Source organism: Electrophorus electricus, chromosome 16 (genome assembly GCF_013358815.1).
Source record: "Electrophorus electricus isolate fEleEle1 chromosome 16, fEleEle1.pri, whole genome shotgun sequence".
NCBI classification, from domain to species: Eukaryota; Metazoa; Chordata; class Actinopteri; order Gymnotiformes; family Gymnotidae; genus Electrophorus; species Electrophorus electricus.
The window spans coordinates 5,659,632-5,678,316 of NC_049550.1; positions in this window are offsets into that span (position 1 = coordinate 5,659,632).

Below are 18,685 nucleotides of genomic sequence, written 5' to 3' on the forward strand. Positions count from 1 at the left end.
CAGTTAGTATTGTATGAAGCAAATTTAAGGAATGATAGGAAAGGATTTTAGAATACAATGCAGCAACATTGCTTTTCAAAGTTAATCGTATCTTTACCAATCTAAGAAAGTTCATACCTTGAGTATTTCAAGCTGTGCTCTGACATCATATTCCATGCTAATCATTATTTGAGCCATGCACCTTTTTAGTCAATTCTGTTTGCTTATAAAATCAGTGAAATCAAACCAGCAATAAAAAGTATTCATGACATTTGCAAATTGAAATTCATAAGCAATATTTATTGAGTTTTTCCTCAGTTCATACTCATACTAATTAAACTTTATGAAATTGTCCCAGAACGCTCCTCTCTCACAGTCACGTGGTACGGCCTGCTGAGTGCAGTGGGAGTTTCTTATTTGTTTGTAATCAAGCCTACATGTCTGCACAGACCTGTATCTATTTAGTGTTCTTTGTTTATGTATTTAAACCCGTCGGGGTGTGCATCAGTTGGTTATTGCCCTTGGTCACATTGCCCTTGTTCATGTTCATTATTACAATGTCAATGCCCATGTTTGTGTTCATTGTTTATGTTGTATGTGAGTGCCAATGCCGTAAGGGTCTTTCAATAAACATCTGTCACTGTTGAGGGAGTCTGTGAGTCCTACTCCTCGCCCTGCGGCACTTGGGCCGTTACAAAAATAAAGTACATTGAAAAAGAACACATTTTAAATGCCACATTAAAACAATTCCAGAAAGACTGGTGAGTTCATAAAAATAATTAAAAATATTATGTATAATATAATATAATGTATTATAGCTCCTTTGTTAAACTTAGTGTTGTAACGTTGTATGCAAAGTCAGATGCTTGTGGATAAAAGGCAGGAGTTTTATTGTAATCCATATCCGTAAGGGTTAAACTAGCCAGGGTCAAAAGCAGAGAGATGCAGTCAAAGGTAATCAGAATAATTGAGGGAAAACAGTCCAAGTCCAAAAAACTGTAGAGCAAAACACAGGCAGACAAATCCGACAAGGGGTAGGCAAAAATCAAAGTTGAGAGTAACGGGAAATCTAGGTCAAAAACACAAATGATCAAAAACAGGAATAGAACGTTCGGTATGCACAGGAAAACTGGAAGCAATATTTCACAACAAACAGTCTTAGAATGTCTTATATACCTGGGAAAGAGGTGAACTCAATATGCAGGCGATAAGGATATGGTGAAATGTCGACAATTGGATGAGTCGCTGTCCTAGAGACTAACTGCATGGTGGGTATTGTAGTTTGTTTGGGTGTCGGGCAGCAAGTGTCACTTTAAAATGTTAATGAAAATCATAATTTAGGCTACATATAACAGATGGAGATAATACAGTACAAATAAACATCTATAAACAAAAAAACATTGGAATCAGACATAGCAATATGAGACAAAATGGAGAATAGAGTGACATTAGACCAACAGGGAGCACAGAAAACCAAACAGGGAGACTAACTGTACAGGGGACTGCATGAGATTTGTCAATACAAATGATCCAGTGCATTGGGATTGAAATAATACTGAGTGAAAACATGTGTTTTGAGTTGTGATTGAAAATCTAAGAAAGATCATGTTGACTTTGATAGTGTGATTCATAGTTTGTGTTTGAGATTGTGTATGGAACACAGTTGGGAGATGCGGGCCCCTGTAGATGCTTTGTAGATGATTACTTTGTCTTTAAAACCCCAATAATGATGTGGGTCCATGAGATAAAAAACACAAATATCACACAAGTGTTAAATAACATTCATCTGAATATCAATTAAATGCAACTGAAATATAAATTAAATGCAATAATCTTTTAATAAAATATAACCCTAATCCTAACCCCACCCCAAGCATTAACTTTTACCCCATTCCCAAACCTAATGCTAAATTTATCTCTAACCTGAGAATCAAAATAGTTTATTAACCATTTGTGGATCTGTACATAATGTATATTGGACCTCCAACTTCAGCTAAGGACAGTTTAAAACAGAACCACAAGAAAACCAGTATTGGAGGACCTAAATTTACCGGCTGGGGTGTAGCGACGAAAGAGCTCTGTAATGTGTTTTCTTGCATGAATGGCCATGAAGTTTATATTAACGTTTAGAAGTTTAGATTGAGTGTAAAAGAGCACATGTAGCGAGTGCAGTTTTTACAGATCTGGTGTGATGTGGATGGTTTCTAAAGTGGGAGTGGGTGTGATGTGAGAGAGGACTCTGGCTACAGAGTTTGGAATGTACTTTAATTTATTGTGTAATTTAGCAGAAAGCAAAAAAGGGCATTATAGTAGTCAAGTAGAAAACTGATGAAGGTATGAAGTAATGTCTCAGCACCTTTGCTGTTGAGTATGGGGCAGAGTGCGGCAAGATTTAGTTGTAACAATGAACGAGTGTGTGATGAGTCAAATGCTACCAAGATAGCAGACAGTTTGAGAAGAATAGCATCAATGGCATCAATTTTTCAGTGTCTATAGAAAGACAGATATGTACATTATACAGAGAGAGAAAGGTAACAGAAACAGATCATTTTAGCCAATGGATCTTTATCTGCAAGCAGTGCTCTTTAGCTGAAGAAGGGCCTCTGTCTGAAACATTGTTTGTACTCCACTCTAATTTTTACTACCTATCTCTCTAGCTCTCTCTCTCTCTCTCTCTCTCTCTCTCTCTATATATATATATATATATATATATATATATATATATTGCCTGGCCAAGGTCACCACCTGGATTTAACTAAGCAAATAAGTAGGAGCCTCCCATTGGATCATTACTGCATGGGTGATTATGTTTCAGCTGGCAACAAGTTATTTAACCCTAACTGATGCAGTGAGTAGCTTCTCATTTGTTAAACAACCATGTCGAAAGACACATCCTGTGGTCGTGGAAAAGATGTTAATCTGTTTCAGAAGGGTGAAATTATTGGCATGCATCAAGCAGAGAAAACATATAAGGAGATTGCTGCAACTACTAAAATCGGGTTAAGAACTGTCCATTGCATTATTAAAAAGTGTAAGGACAGTGGGGAAATATCATCTTCGAGGAAGGGATGTGGTTGGAAAAAAAATCTTGAATGATCGTAATGAGCGATCACTTAAACATGTGGTGAAATCAAGTTGTAGAAAAACAACAGTAGAACTCAGGGATATGTTTAATAGTGAAAGTAAGAGCATTTCCACATGCCCAATGTGAAAGGAACTCAAGGGATTGAGACTAAACAGCTGTGTAGCCTTAAGAAAACCATTTGTCAGTGAGGTTAACCGGCAAAAACGGCTTCAATTTGCTAGGGAGCATAAAGATTGGTCTCCGGAGCAATAGAAAAGGTTCTTGTGGTCTGATGAGTCCAGATTTAACCTGTTCCAGAGTGATGGGTGCATCAGAGTAAGAAGAGAGGCAGCTGAAGTGATGCTCCCATCATGTCTAGTGCCTACCATGTAAGCCTGTGGGGCTAGTGCTATGATCTGGGGTTGCTGCAGTTGGTCAGGTCTAGGTTCAGCAATGTTATGTGCCCAAAGAATGAGGTCAGCTGATTACCTGAATATACTGAAGGACCAGGTTATTCCACCAATGAATTTTTTCTTGCCTGATGGCATGGGCATATTCCAAGATGACAATGCTAGGATTCTTCAGGCTCAAATTGTGAAAGAGTGATTTAGGGAGCATGAGACATCATTTTCACACATGGATTGGCCACCACAGAGTCCAGACCTGAACCCCATTGAGAATCTTTGGTATGTGCTGGAGACTTTGCGCAGTGATCCAAATCTCCCATCATCAGTACAACATCTTGGGAAAAAATTAATGCAGATCTGGGCAGAAATAAATGTGACATTACAGAAGCTTGTGGAAACGATGCTGCAGCAAATGCATGCCATAGTCAAAGCTAAAGGCAGTCCAACAAAATATTGGAGTGTGTCTTTTTTTTTTTTTTTTGGCCAGGCAGTATACACCTAGCAATCAAATAATGTCTTTGAACACTTGCAATCTGGTTTCTGTCAGCTATATATACTGCATATATAAAACCAAGGTACAGCATGTAAATGATGAAGAGGAGAGGGCCAAACACGAAACCCTGGGGAACGCCCTGTGGAAACAGAACAGTGGAAGATTTATGTTGCTGAATTGAAATGTCTGTGAAGTAGAGCCTGAACTAAGAAAGGGCAGTTCAAGTAATACTAATTGCACAAACACTGGCAATAAGCACATCATGCAATGCTAAGGGCAAGGTGAAGAATACTAAGGCCTCCTCTCTCAAAAGCAATAAGAGTGTTGGTAACAACTATTAGGAGAGCAGTCTCTGTGCTGGTATGTGGAAAGAAACCAGACTGGATATGTGCAAAGAGATTGTTTGACTCTGCCTGGGAGGCAACAATTCTTTCTATCAATTTGGCAACAAACAACAGATCTGAGTTTGCATAGTATTTGTCTAGATTGGTAGGATTTAAATCACTTTTCTTAAAACTTCAGTCAGTTGCTGTGACTGCACCAATTTTTTAACCTAGTGGCACAATGCCAGAGGCAAGAGATGTATTGAATAATTAAAAAAATAGGAACAGTAATATCAAACAAGCAGGCAAGACATGTTGAATTAGATTTTGTAAATTACTCCTTAATAAAGGATTGAGAGTTGGTGAGAAAATCAGTGAAGAGTAAACAGGGAGTTCAATTTAAAAAAGAAAAAAAAGAACAATGGTGAGAACTCAGAAGTAAGATGGTAAGTAAAGTTTTAAAAATACAGCAAATATTGTTTGGAAAGACATGGAGGAGTGATTCACATAACCCAGCAGAGCCTATGGCACCAGAGGCAATGGCACTTATGAGTGATTTACACTAGAGAAAAGTGTCCAGGCCTCCAATTTGAGCTGTTAATTAGGTGAAATGGGATGAGCCAGCAGCATTGAGAACAGACCTTTATGTCGGCATTTGGTAATTATAGTCTATAATGAAAACTAAGGCTGGTGTTTTATTGTTGTTGCTGTTTTTTGTTTTTTTTTTCTTAAATATGCTCTAGGCATATTGCTTTCAAGGCCTGGAGTGAGAGAAGCTTGGTTTTCAAGGCTGCATATGCATCAAGAGCTATAGAGTTGGTGTGTTTGTAATTAGAGAGGATATCATCTGTGCAGGTTAATGTAGTAGTGTCTGAGAGTGATAAAGCTTGTGTAGAGGCAGAGAATGATTGGGGATCAACTGATTTATTCCTGCGATAGGTTATGCTAATACTCTTTTTCTGCTTAGGCAGAAGGAAGCCAAAACTAGATTCAATAAGACAGTGACTAGAAATACCTATCTGGGATGCAGAAACACTGACATTGCTTAGACCAGATGAACAAACCAGGCCAAGTATGTGGCTATAAGAGTGGGTTGGGAAATCAACACGTTGCTTAAAATTAGAGCAATCAAGCACAGCTTGAAATCACAAGCAGCTGTGAAATAGCCATCAACATGTATATATTAAATTCACCAAGTAATGACGTGTCAGGAGATAAGGGAGCCAGAGTGGCTGATAGATTACCACACAATCAGAGGGAATGGTTTTGCAACCTTAACTAACATATACCCAAAAGGAGACATGCAAGTCAAGACTACATTTCTTAAAACTATTCCAACAGACATTATGTGAAGGAAATGTTAATGCTAATGGAACATCTTCATAATGTTATATGTATTTGATAAATGTTCTCAGATTGTTATGGGTAAATATACTGCTTGGAATATTATTCATAATTTGAATATTATTAGAATATCCTTTTAACGTTATTTTGGTTTTTAATTTAAGTATTTATAAAACTGAACATTTGCAGTACATTTCAACAGTGTCCTTCTGAAAAAAATTGCAGAATAAAAAAGCTTTCTATGAACATAGGAAACCTGGTCACTGAATGTTCCCAGAACATTTGAACTGTAATGTTCTTAAAATGTTTTGTAAAACATTCTGATAAGACATTTAATGATTGCTAAGAAAACTGGAGACAGTGAACATGTACATAGCATTTGACCTATAATGGTCAGTAAATATTTTGAAGAACATTCTGATTAAAAAAAAAAAAAAATGTTCCATGAACATTAAGAGAAACGGTCATCAAGAATGTATCCAGAACATTTGACCTGTAACATTTTGAAAAATGTTCTGATAACAAAGAAAACATATTCAGTTATTATTAGGAAAACTGAACAAAGTGTTTCAAGAAATTTCAAAAATATGTTTCCATACCTTAAATGTACATTAGGAAAATATTCTTGGAACATTAATATTGCTAGCTGGGAACTAAGGAGGGTTTGTTAGTTGAACATTGTAAATTTGGATTGTAAACAGACATCATGCTTGACAGCTTACATTAGGAGGGGTCTCCTGGGACAAATTTCAGGGAGCCAAGTAAGCAATCCCATAGGTTGCTATCCCATATATTTTGTTATTTTAGAGCCCAGTGTAATTTATGTATTCAAACAAATCAACCTTTTTTGGAAATTATATATTTTAAGTCTGACCTATGTAAACAACAGCCCATGTAGCAGCATTTCTTCCAGGTTTTAAATGCCGGCCCACAGTGGTTTACCTGGCTGCCCTTGGCTGAATCCAGCTCTGACTCATTGTCTGAGGTCCAGGCTGCTGTGGAAGCCCTGTACTCCATGTTAAAAGCCCTGCTCTCCACATTAAAAAGCCAGCTCTCTAGTGGGGAGAGCTTTTTCAGGGTGGGGGCTGAGGGACTCTGGGTCTGGCTGTTCTGTTGCCAACTAGTCTTCTCCTGGCATAGGGAGGACTGCTGATCTAGGGATTCTCTTTGGCAGTGTTTGTTTCTGAGTCTCTGGCATTGCAGACACTGCCTTATTTCCTGTTTCCATCTTAGAGGGTACTATTCCCACACACTGCTCCCATGAGGGCATTGCCTTCACACCCTGCCTTCAATGGGGCACTACTTCCTATAGGGCACCGTCCCCTTGCCTTGCTCCCTAGAAGGTGCTGCCTCCTTTGTACCCTGCTCCTAAGGCAAAGCTGCTGTGCCCAAGAAGGTGCCCCCTCCCCCGCATCCTGTTCTCATGAGAACGTCGATGCCTGAATGCTCAATTTGTGTTCACTCTTGGTCATCCCTTTCAATAAAACTGCATTTGCACTTGCATCCTTCTCTATGCCTCAGTTTTCATACGTGACACTAAACATGATGTACAAGGTTTTTTTTTCTTTTGCATGTCAAGTGAACAAGCATGCATCTGAGGCAGAGACATTATAGACCCAAGGTATAATTGAGCTATTAGTCAAGAGCTAACAATTTCTTGTAAACACCCACTTTCTCTGGCTGACAGTCCTAACCATAAGTGTTTTATGTCAGTGATGAAGGAAGGATATAGCCTTGTCAATTGAAGCACAGTAACCAGCCATCTCAGTTAGCTTGTAGGGCACTAGATCGAATCCAACCTGAAAGTGTGACTTACAGGTCATTCTATACAATTATTATAACAGAATTTTACCTGTCCTCACCACCAACTTTATAAATAATACCTACCTTGTATCTATACTCACTGGCTAATTTCTTAGCACCCCACCACTACTTTCATCTACCCCACCCCCCACCCCACCCCACTACTTCATCACTAGTCAGTCCCTGGACCAACATAGTAGTGGTGTAGTTGTTGAACCAACAGAAATTATCAACCGCAGAATTTCTCCATGTGTAAATGTTATTTGTGGGTTTAACATGGTCTTTCTCTCCTAAATATCCAGCCAATAGTGGTCTATTGGTCGAAAAACAGATTGATAATGAAATATTAGAGGATGGCTAACAAACTGTGCATGGCAACAGTTGGGCTATAGTCTGTAATTGTACACCAGCAAGGTTTTTCTAAATAAATATACATGAGGGGAAAGGTGCACCTAAAAATGTATGACTTAACAAAGTTTAAATCTAAAGACTTGACACAAACATATCTGTGTCATGGTACCACTAAAATGACTCTTGGGTCTTTGTAAATTAACTGAGAGAAACTTCCCTGTATGAATGTACAGAGCAAAGCCTTCAGAGCCATGAGGAAGGGTGAACAGATATACCATGTTTTATACTCTTGTATGATGAAGCTCTGTTGGAGCAACTTTACATATTGTTGTCAGCTGAACCACAGATAGGGAAGAGGTGAAGAAGTGGTTCATGAGTGGGTAGAGTGGTATTAAAAAACAAATAGAAATAACAACTTTTAATTTGAATTCATTAACCTTGATAAAACCATCAAGTTTTATCTATCCCAGTAGGAACACACACAATCCACTAGAGCTATATCATAGAATCTCTGTAATGGAATCAATTCTTCACAAATCATCTTCATTGCTGACTTAAGCAGCTGTCAGTTCTTTCTGGTGAACCTCATGACATCCATTTCAAGTGAGAAGAATGGAGTCTTTCATTAATTTGAGCTGAAATTATTTTTCAAAATAGAGTTTGCATATCAGAGCATTAATAAGTGCATTCTTGTAAGTTTTATCTAGACTTTGGTCTTGGAGGATCATTAGCATCCATTTCATATTTACAAATCACTGTGGATGGTTTGGTTAGAATTTGGCTGCTATGTTAACATTTGGCCTACATGGAGCAAGTATTTAAGAAATTTTAACTATAAACAATTATGTCTTTATTTGATGCATTCAGAAGCTTCCTCCCACTGTGGACCAAGACACCCCGAACACACTTGCTGCTGTTTTCTCAACTGTGTAAAAGGGGCAAGTCAGTGTGTCTTAGATTAGAGGTCTGTCCCATACTTCCCTTCCCGCCAGAGAGTGAATTGGATTACTGAGAGATTCAGTGGATTTTCCAAAGACCAAATATTGCTTTTTTTTGTCAATAAAGACTAGACTCAACTAGACATTCAGGATTGTGCCCTTTTTCTATAACTCAATTGCAATAATTTGCTGTATAGATGTTCTTTAATCATGTCACACAATAAAAGTAAGTAATGTTCAATGTTTTGTTTTTTAATGGATGTTGGCTATTTTTGTCTATCGATAAAGCTCATTTCAGGTTTACAAGCTTCCCATTGCATCATGGGACCAAGTAAAACCTACATTAATATACTAAGGTGTGAATATACAGCAGGCCTGAAGATACTGAGGACATCATCCAGAAACTAATTTACACTCTGCGAACAACACTATGAATGGGAATCCTCCTTGTGGCATTATAACTGTCCTTTCATAGATGATTTTGCACTTTTCAAGATCGTGAGTATGGAGATTAAACAACAGCAAGAATTTACTCATTACTGCCAAAGGCTCCATCCTCAAATTGTTTAGCCTAGTGAATATTCCTGCTTTCTTATTTAATAAAGGATATAGGTGCTACTAAGCCTTTTCTTATAAATGCCAATACGTAATGTGCATGGTATGAGATAATGACTGCTAAAGCATCTTGATAGCAGAAAATGGAAATTTCTACTGCTTCTACATCTTTAACTTCAATACACTACAGTTACTATCAAATTTTATAAAATATAAACATTTTGAAAATAAATCTTATCTGATAAAGAAAGAAATTCTGATAACATCTGTCCTTATTTAACTTTGTGAGTGGGTGGAAGCAGATGTTAAGATGAAAACAAGGTCACAAAACACCAAGCAGTTGATGTCTGTATGTAGCACACCATTGGATTTTAACAGAGGAGTTAAAAAACATTTGCACTGAGTGCACAGACAAGACAGTTTTGTACATGCATTTACTGAACTTCAAGAAATCTACTTTTCTCACCTTCACAAACATGTCAGTTATAGAAGTGGCCATGTATCATGGGTAAATTTCCTAAGATCTCATTCATCCTTTGGTTCTTTTTTAACCTATAATTCAAATGAACATTTAAAGAACATAGAAGCTCTCTCCAAGAGCACCATTGAATTTTCAAATTGTCTATTTGCAAAAAAAAATCATTTCGCATATTTGATATTTTGCAGAAGAGTGCATGGCTGTGTCTTTTATATCATTATTAATTTCTTCATTCCTTTTCCATCAGTTTTCTGTTGCAGTGAATTCCCAAGGCACAGAACTGGTAATTATAGCCTGCTCATCAGTCCGTGAATGTGTGTGTATGTGTGTGTGTGTGTGTGTGTGTGTGTGTGTGTGTGTGTGTGTGTGTGTGTGTTCATTCCACGTTCTGTCGGTCTGTCTGCCTGTGCTAGTCAGATGGCACATTTTAAATGGGCTGTGGTTTTGATGGATCTTCCAAGTCTGTGGTAATCAAACTAACACACACACACACACACACACACACACACACACACACACACACACACACACACACACACATATATATATATCTAGGCACTCAGTTAATAGCATAGTCATTCAATGCATTGCAGTCAGATCATACACAAACAGTTCCTCCATATGGTCCCATCTCTTCCACCTATATCTCTGTCCCTCAATCTACATATTTTGAAGAGCACTCTCTTCTTAAAAATAAAAATAAAATGTGCAACTGAGGTCCCAGATCAGACCTAATCATACATTAAAATAATAGTTTCTTTAACAGAAGAGTGAGACTGACATAGATTTGTTTTTGCAGCACTGGTCAAAAAACAAAAAAAAACAACCATAAAGAAAATCTTGGTTGTATTTATATGACTTTTTTTGCTATCTTACGTACGATAACCAGATTGACCCAATCTCCTAAAAGTGCTTTAAAATGTTAGCTACCTCAATTCATAAATTACTGAAATGATCAATGTTGCATCTGACCACTCATTATGTTGTGCTTTTCAATAAACATAACATCCTCCTTTAGAAATGAAGTTGACTCAAGCATAAGCAAATTTATTTTAAGAGGCAGATCTATGACCATAATAAATATTGATATGCATATTACACCGATATGCAATAAGACCAAATCTGATGTTTATTCATTTATTTAGTTAGTTTTTTGCTGCTGTTGCTACAACAACCAATCCAACTCTGCATTCTAATCAGAGATCATCTACTCTTTCTGCTGACTCTATTTCATTAACTCTGGTAATCAAATCCAATTTTTTTAGACAGCCAATCAAATCATAGGAGGTGGGATTTAGATTTAGATTTGCAGAAAGTAGCTAGTCATAACAAGGTGGATGATTCCAGAATGCATCATGCCACACTAGCAGAGTTATCCACAGTGTGCAAAACCTTGTGTAAAGATTGAAGTTAAATGATATGTTCTGTATAGGTAGCTAGCTGTTGCACAGATGTACATTACCTTCTCAGTCATAAAGTTTGACTTATGAATCCACTACTTAGCTAAATTAATTCACAGCTTGTAATTATATTGATTAAATATCATAACTTACTCAGGTTTGTTTTCCCCCATTTGCCATGCCAAGTTCTATAATAAAATTATATCTTGCAGTTTTGTTGTAGCTAGATAGCTGGATAACATGAGCTATGTCATTTCACATCAAAAATAATGAAGCAGAGTGCAGTTATTCAGCTTTTCCTTTATTACAAAAAGCACAAAAACAAAGGTAAGAAGAGTAAAACAGGACAACCAGCAGCAGTATAGACACTGCTGAGATCTTCCCAGGGGCAAGCCAACATGACTAAATATCATATTTCATGTTATCAGTGCAAAGAGAATGCCTATCAAGGTAGTGGAGAACAATGAAACATATAAACAAACAATATTCACTGAAACGTTAACCCAATATGTAAATATGTTTTTATTTTACAGTATATAGATATTTCAGTTTTTGGACTTGTTTGTTTCAGATGATTTCCCAGCTTTTCATAGTTACTATTACATAAACAAACAGACATCAAGTATTTACAAGTATTCCATGATAAGAATTATAGCCTGACATAGCACAATAACTTAAAGGAACTCCCATTTTCCTTCCTGTGTCATGACTGCAAAAAGATGATCCTGACTGAAATTGGCATAGCACTGACAACAGGTGTGTGTGTGTGTGTGTGTGTGTGTGTGTGTGTGTGTGTGTGTGTGCGTGTGTGTGTGTGTGTGTGTGTGTGTGTGTGTGTGTGTATGTGTGTGTGTGTGTGTGTGTGTGTGTGTGTGTGTGTGTGTGTGTGGTTTACAAGGCATAGATCATTTTGGAATTGTCACATTCAAATTCAGATGATCTGTGGTCTCTTGCAAGCACAAACTTTAGTCAGAAACCATAAGCATCAGCATCCATGGTGAGTGAGCTCTGAATCAATTGAAACTGCTTTTGTGAATTATAAAAAATGTATGCTTGATACTGCCAGTATTCAATTAAAATGTTACTAATGTGTAGCTACTCTGGCTAGCTGGGGGTTATTAGGTTCATAACTTCATAACAGTGACATAACACACTAACAGGTTCATAACAGTGACATAACCCACTAGATTGCTTTCTTGATAGATACAAAATACCCATACACAAAAAGGAAATGTAAAAATATAATTCTTAAACAATCCATTTGCTCATTAAGATAACGTGGAACCATAAAATCTAATTTGGTCTTAGCTAAACAAGATGGTGGGTAACCTAGCTTGGTAACCTAGCTTGGACACACCATCTGGCAACAGTGTTGTTCAGGCAAATTAGTTTAAGGTCCATATGCTACATAGGTGTATTTTCTCATTTAAAGCCCCAGATTCTATTACTTCATGACAGAACAATACATCTTTCTATTGTTTACAGTAATGCAAGATTTTTCTGTTTACTGTAATATATCATTATACGAGTTAGGCAACTGTGAATTTTTCTTTCGTTTGTCGTATATGCAACTCATACCTACATAAAAAGTCATCTGTCTTGCCATGTCTTGCATATACTTGTGGTACATGATTAATGGCCTCACTTTGGCCTTGTGTGTACTGCATACATCACTCTCAACTAGAGTTCTATACTTTTCTTCTTTGGCCTTCTGGTAACAGCTCTGAATGAGGGAAAGGGAGAAGGAGGTGAAAATGGGGAAAGGAAAGGAAAGGAAAGGAAAGAGATTACTGGAATGACAAGACCTCATAAAGTGGAACAGAAACCAGATCGTATTTACACTGATACCTAATTAAATGAAATATGAAACAGAGGTAAGCAGAGGTGTCAGCTTTTAATTAAGATAACTGTCCACATTCAGGTGTGTTGAGACTGACTGAACAATCAATGCATTTAAAGTCTTATTTTAGCATAAGAAAACACAAAACACAAAAGCAATAGACTATTTTGTTGGAAATAAATATTTTTGATAACATGGGGTACAGGTGTTGCATTAAACAATTTAGCTAAGGTGTCAAAGTGCAAAATTTGACAAGCTCAGTATTGTTCCAGTATTGTCTGTTTAATATTGCAAAGATGAATGTATATTTCATCCAGTCATGATTATTTATTAAAAAATACATCTCCCTCCCCCAAATCCACCTTATTATAACACAAGTAAGTTTATCAAAACCTGCAGAGTGAAGACCATGTCATTTAATAAGTAATGGACAGAGATTTATGGATTACAGATTTGAGGATTAAGATGAGAAATTTGCAAACCACATCATGTTACTTCACTTCATACCACTTCACATTAGACTATCCATATTATATAACTAAACTGAGGTAATCAGAATTCACTATGCATAAATTATGACACCCTGAAGTGCACCGTCATTTGCAGCTGCAGGAAAGAGTATAGTGGCAGTGCAGTGGTGGCCAGAAATTTGGAACTGTAATGTAGGATTTCCTATATGGCCTGACTATTCAGAAGCAAATAAACCAGCACAGGTTGTTATGAAGAAGGTTAATATGGAACCTTTTTTTCTATGCATCATGGTAATTTATTATGGGAATAGTTGGGGTATTCATTCGCTAATCAGAATCTACTTTTTGATTCTCGTGTTATAAATGTTGCTGTGTTGCACTGAATACTAGCTTTCCACTGAGACATCTGAGTGAACACATACCACTAATTGTGGGTAACGACTGCATAAACAAGCTCTAAGGAATATCTAATGTGTTATGAAACCTGTGCCAGTGAGAGCTTAACATAAAAGAAACATGAACACAGAAATGGGTCTTATGAAGGCCTGAAGGGACAGTTTGTTTATACATTGTGATTTGGATTACAGATTGAGAGTGAGCAGCAGGTGAGATTCTTTATATCTCCTGACTGTGAACTGGGGAAGAGAGGGAATGAGAGAGAATACCTTTATACCTTCATACATTCATACTCATTTTGCCTTTCTGTCTACATTCAGAGTATTGAAATATACCAACAGAAATATATATTTTAAAATAAGGTGGATAAATCTGAAAATGCCATTTTTGTGTTTGGTATATACAGGAAAAGTACTTTTTCCCAAAGAAGTGACAAGATTATGTGGCTACCATATATCCAAAATGGTATAATCCCACCCCAAAGCTGATTTCTGTACTAGGTATTTTAATGTTGTGTTTTTAAGAGTCTCTCTCCACACAAAGAAGTTTTCTACTTTCTGTGTTGCCATTTCTTCAGCTAATCGCACTACATGTAGCTACTGCACCTTCAAAACACATGAAAACGTTGACAATGGCATAAAGGATAGACATCAGTGTGCATGCCCAGAATGCCATCTTCTTTGTTGTTATTATTATTATTGTTGTTATTATTATTATTATTATTACATTTAATTTATTTTTTCATATTTAACCATTTTAGTATGGGCTAGGCTCCTTGTATGTTAACTGAGCAAGATCCAGCATGTCATCTGAGCAAGAGCCAGTCATGCCTTCCAGTGTTAGATGTGCAGTTTGAAACCAAAGACTGCAGTTTCAGAACCCTGGACAGCAATCAACTTTCCTGCATATCACAATTTGCCAACACATGAGCAAAAAGAATCTAGTATGGCAATCTGGAGAGTGATGAATTTTCAGCTCTGTGAATTAACTAGAGAACATGAAGATACTATTATAATATATTATGAATTCTTCATGACAATGTACAAATTCAATTGGACATCATAAAATTATTCAGTTTACCATTGTTTATTTCCTGCATTTGTTTGTCTACTTACCAAAATATCTTGAATGTAATTATGGAGACAATAAGCAATATAGACACATATTTGTATAATAATACTGTAATAATGCAAGGTAATGAAAATATTTCAATGTGTGTTTTTTTTTATTTCCAGAGGCTCACTATGGTGGGTGCTGTCATAGCTGTAACAGTTTTGGCTAAAGCTAGACTCATTAAGACAAGTTTATGTCATGTTTATGATGTCTTGGCTTGCTGTTCATGTAACACACAAGAGTTTAAAAAGATTTTTCTAGAGCATGTGGATAGATGATTGAAAGGTGAAGGGGAATAACAAGACCTAATTTTCAGGAGGAACAGGAACTTTCCAAAAATGAAGGACACAATACTACAGAATGTAATGCAGGAGGCTTGGCAGGATGCAGAAATGAGCTATGTAGAACACAGTGATGTTTATTTATACACACAATGAAGACAACATAGCACACGGGCTAACGTATGGTCAAACATTGACAAACATCAGCGACTACATAAGACTTTATATACCTGCAGAGTAATGACATGAAACAAGGAACAGGTGTGATACATGGGGAGGGTATGGCCATGCAAACCAACACACACACACACACACACACACAAACACACACACAGGGAGACATCTAGGAGGAGGGGGTCATGCTGTGACACAGAAATAAAGAGTGTGAAGTTGAACAATACCTGGTGCAGAATACAAACCCAATGTTATCAGCAAACTTGTATAAAAACCTGACTAACAATGCATGTACTTGTACACAATAAATGACGTATGGTTAACCTTACATAATGGGCAGGACACTTTTCAAAGATTCTATAAACTTCAGGTTGTCCCGTGTATGTTTCAAGTTTGGTTTATTTGTCCCATGTATGTTTCAAGTGGCTTGAGCATTGGATTTTCCCTAACTATAGCTCATATAGATATGCACATAATCTATCTCCCTCTCCACAAAAAAACTCAAATGTCCTTAACCATCACTTATCCAGAAAAGCTGCATAAACTTACATCTATTAATTTATATATTGCCACATTACATAAAATCTTTATAGCCCAAATATTAAATATGCTTTCATATTAGAAAGGCATAGTATTTTAAAGCTTGTGTACTACATCAGGTGGCTGTTATTATCTGACATTATAGCATGATCACACATGAACAAGTTCAAATATTTGCATTAATTGCTGTATTTCTACTGTAATGATTGAGAGTCCATGAGCAAAGATGGATCCATTTGAAGATTAAGTATCATAATAATAGAAAATAGAAAAAGTAGAGCAAAAGGCAGTGGTCCAGAGCAAAAAGAGTTTAAAACCCCAGGGCAAAGAAAGACAGAGGCACAAAAAACAATCAAAAATACCAGGTATGAGATCAGGGCACACCAGGATGACAGAGTTATCTTCGATAAGAGGTAGGTTGGTCACAAAGTCCACAGCTATATGAGACCATGGGTGTTGAGAGTTCAGGAGTGGTTCCAGTAATCTGGCTGGTAGTTGTCATGGGCTTTTGCTTTATGCACAAACAGAACAGTTGTAAACAAACTTGGCAACATCATGAGAAACATCTTAGGAGTGTGGTGCCTGGCAAGAGATGAATGAGACAATCCCATAGGTGTTGTGGGTGTAATTGTTTGGTCTGGGTTTTGCTGAACACATCAGAAAAGTCAGCATATTCAGGGGGAATTACAACCTGTGTTGATAGGGGCTATAGGGGCTTTTAGAGTTCATAGTAAGGCGAGGCAAGGCTAGACAGTTTGGCAATAGGTACTCCATTTAATGAGGTGGTCTGTGGTCCAGGAGAGAGCAGGGTTATGCTTAGTTAGCCAGGGGAACCCTAGCACTACTAGATTTTCCAGGGAATCGGTGGTTAAAAAAAAAAGAAATGGTTTCTGTGTGGAGAATATGCACAAGTGGGAATGTGAGTTCAGAAACTATGGTGGCATTGATAGGCTGCCCATAAGTGCTCTTTATTTAGGGAGCTTTATTCAGAGAAATGGAAACTTCTTTACATGCCAACTCTGATTGCAGAGCTTTGTTAAGGCTTCAGTGGCAGACAGTAATCAGCACTTTCTCAACCTGGCCACTAGCAGTGGCCAGACTATGAAAAGTGAGAGCTAAAAGGCAGAGGCACAAAAAAGCAGCAAGCACAAAAAAAACACAATCCAACATACCAGGAGATCAGGGCACAAGAAAGGCAGTGAAGAGGGCGTGATATGGATAGTACCACACATTAGCATGAACTGGAGAGTTTAAGTAGGGTTGCTGATTAGAGTAGGGACTGGGGACAGGTGACTGCAATGAAGGCAGTCATGGTAACTGGGCTAGAACTCTGGTGGCCAAATGGGGAAATACTGACAGGTACATACAGAAATGTTGTGAATAAATCTTCATTTTACCTTCTGCCCTACAGGCACATTTATAATGTGAGGCTCACGCCTTTGCCTTACAAATCTTTCAGAAGGAGGCCTACTCTGATGTCATTGTTCACAAGCTCTGTGCATTCTTGGTCTCCTTCCCAGATAAAGCTCTGCCTTGGGTACTCCCTCTCCGTGGTTTGTTTTTTTTGTTTGGTTTTTTTTTTTTCAAAAGATACACTGGTCAAAAGAAAATTCTTGCACAAACATTTTAATTCTAATAAGTAAACTCAACTCATTCAGTGTTTGTCATATGTACACTAATGAACAACTAATGGAACTACCAAAATAACGCAAGTAAACGTGATTCAAAAATGGCACACAAGCATGTGATTTAAAACATGTTACAGCATAGTATACTAACTTGTTGTACCATCGTATGCTGTCATGTGTTGCCTTCATATCATATCATATTATAACTGACTTGATAGTGACCAGAAAAAACAATGCCTTCTCATCTACATGACACAAATGGTAAGTAAAATGAAAATAATGGTAATATACCATTGCTCTCTCAGACATCAAATCTCTTAACAATTGAAAACAGCCTGAGGAAATTAATGTGACAATCATGTGAGAGTCATGTTTGTATCAAATGAAAACCCACTCTGTTGTAGGCTTGGTAGACATGGCTTTAGAGTAAATTATTAAATTGCAGTACAAAATAGACTGGTGCACCAAGGACTCTCAAAAGCACACATTAATCAAGCTGTCTAATAATAATGCAGTAGAAGAAGACATGTTAAGCTATTCACCAGGAGAAGCTGCCGGCCTAAATAACCTAAAGAATGTCTTCCTGGACAACATTACCTCTTATAATTAATACATGTCACGGAACACTCGCCTCCCAGGAGTCACGTGGTTTGGTCCGCTGCGTGCAGTGGGAGGGTCTTGTTTGTTTATTGTGTTTGTAACTGTGCCTGCACACACCTGCACCTGGTTTAGTCTCGTAATGTCTATGTATTTAAACCCAGCCTGGTGCGTGCAGTATTGTCGGTCATTGTTCATGTTTGCCTTTGCTATACGTGTTCATGTCCATTTTCACTATGTTCGTGTTCATTGATTACATTAAATTTGAGTGCCGGTGTCTTCTGTCTTTATCAATGAATGTCTGTCTACATTGACGGAGTTTGTGTGTCCTGCTCCTCGCCGTGCGGCACTCGGGCTATATATATAACTATATAGTTATATATATCCTATTGCAGCTGCTACATTAAATAGTTAAGAGCAAACCCAACAACACAGCTTTGCACCAATTTTAAATAATGGGAAATCAAGTCAAAATCTACCAGAGTCAATATGTAAAAGACCATTAAAAGGA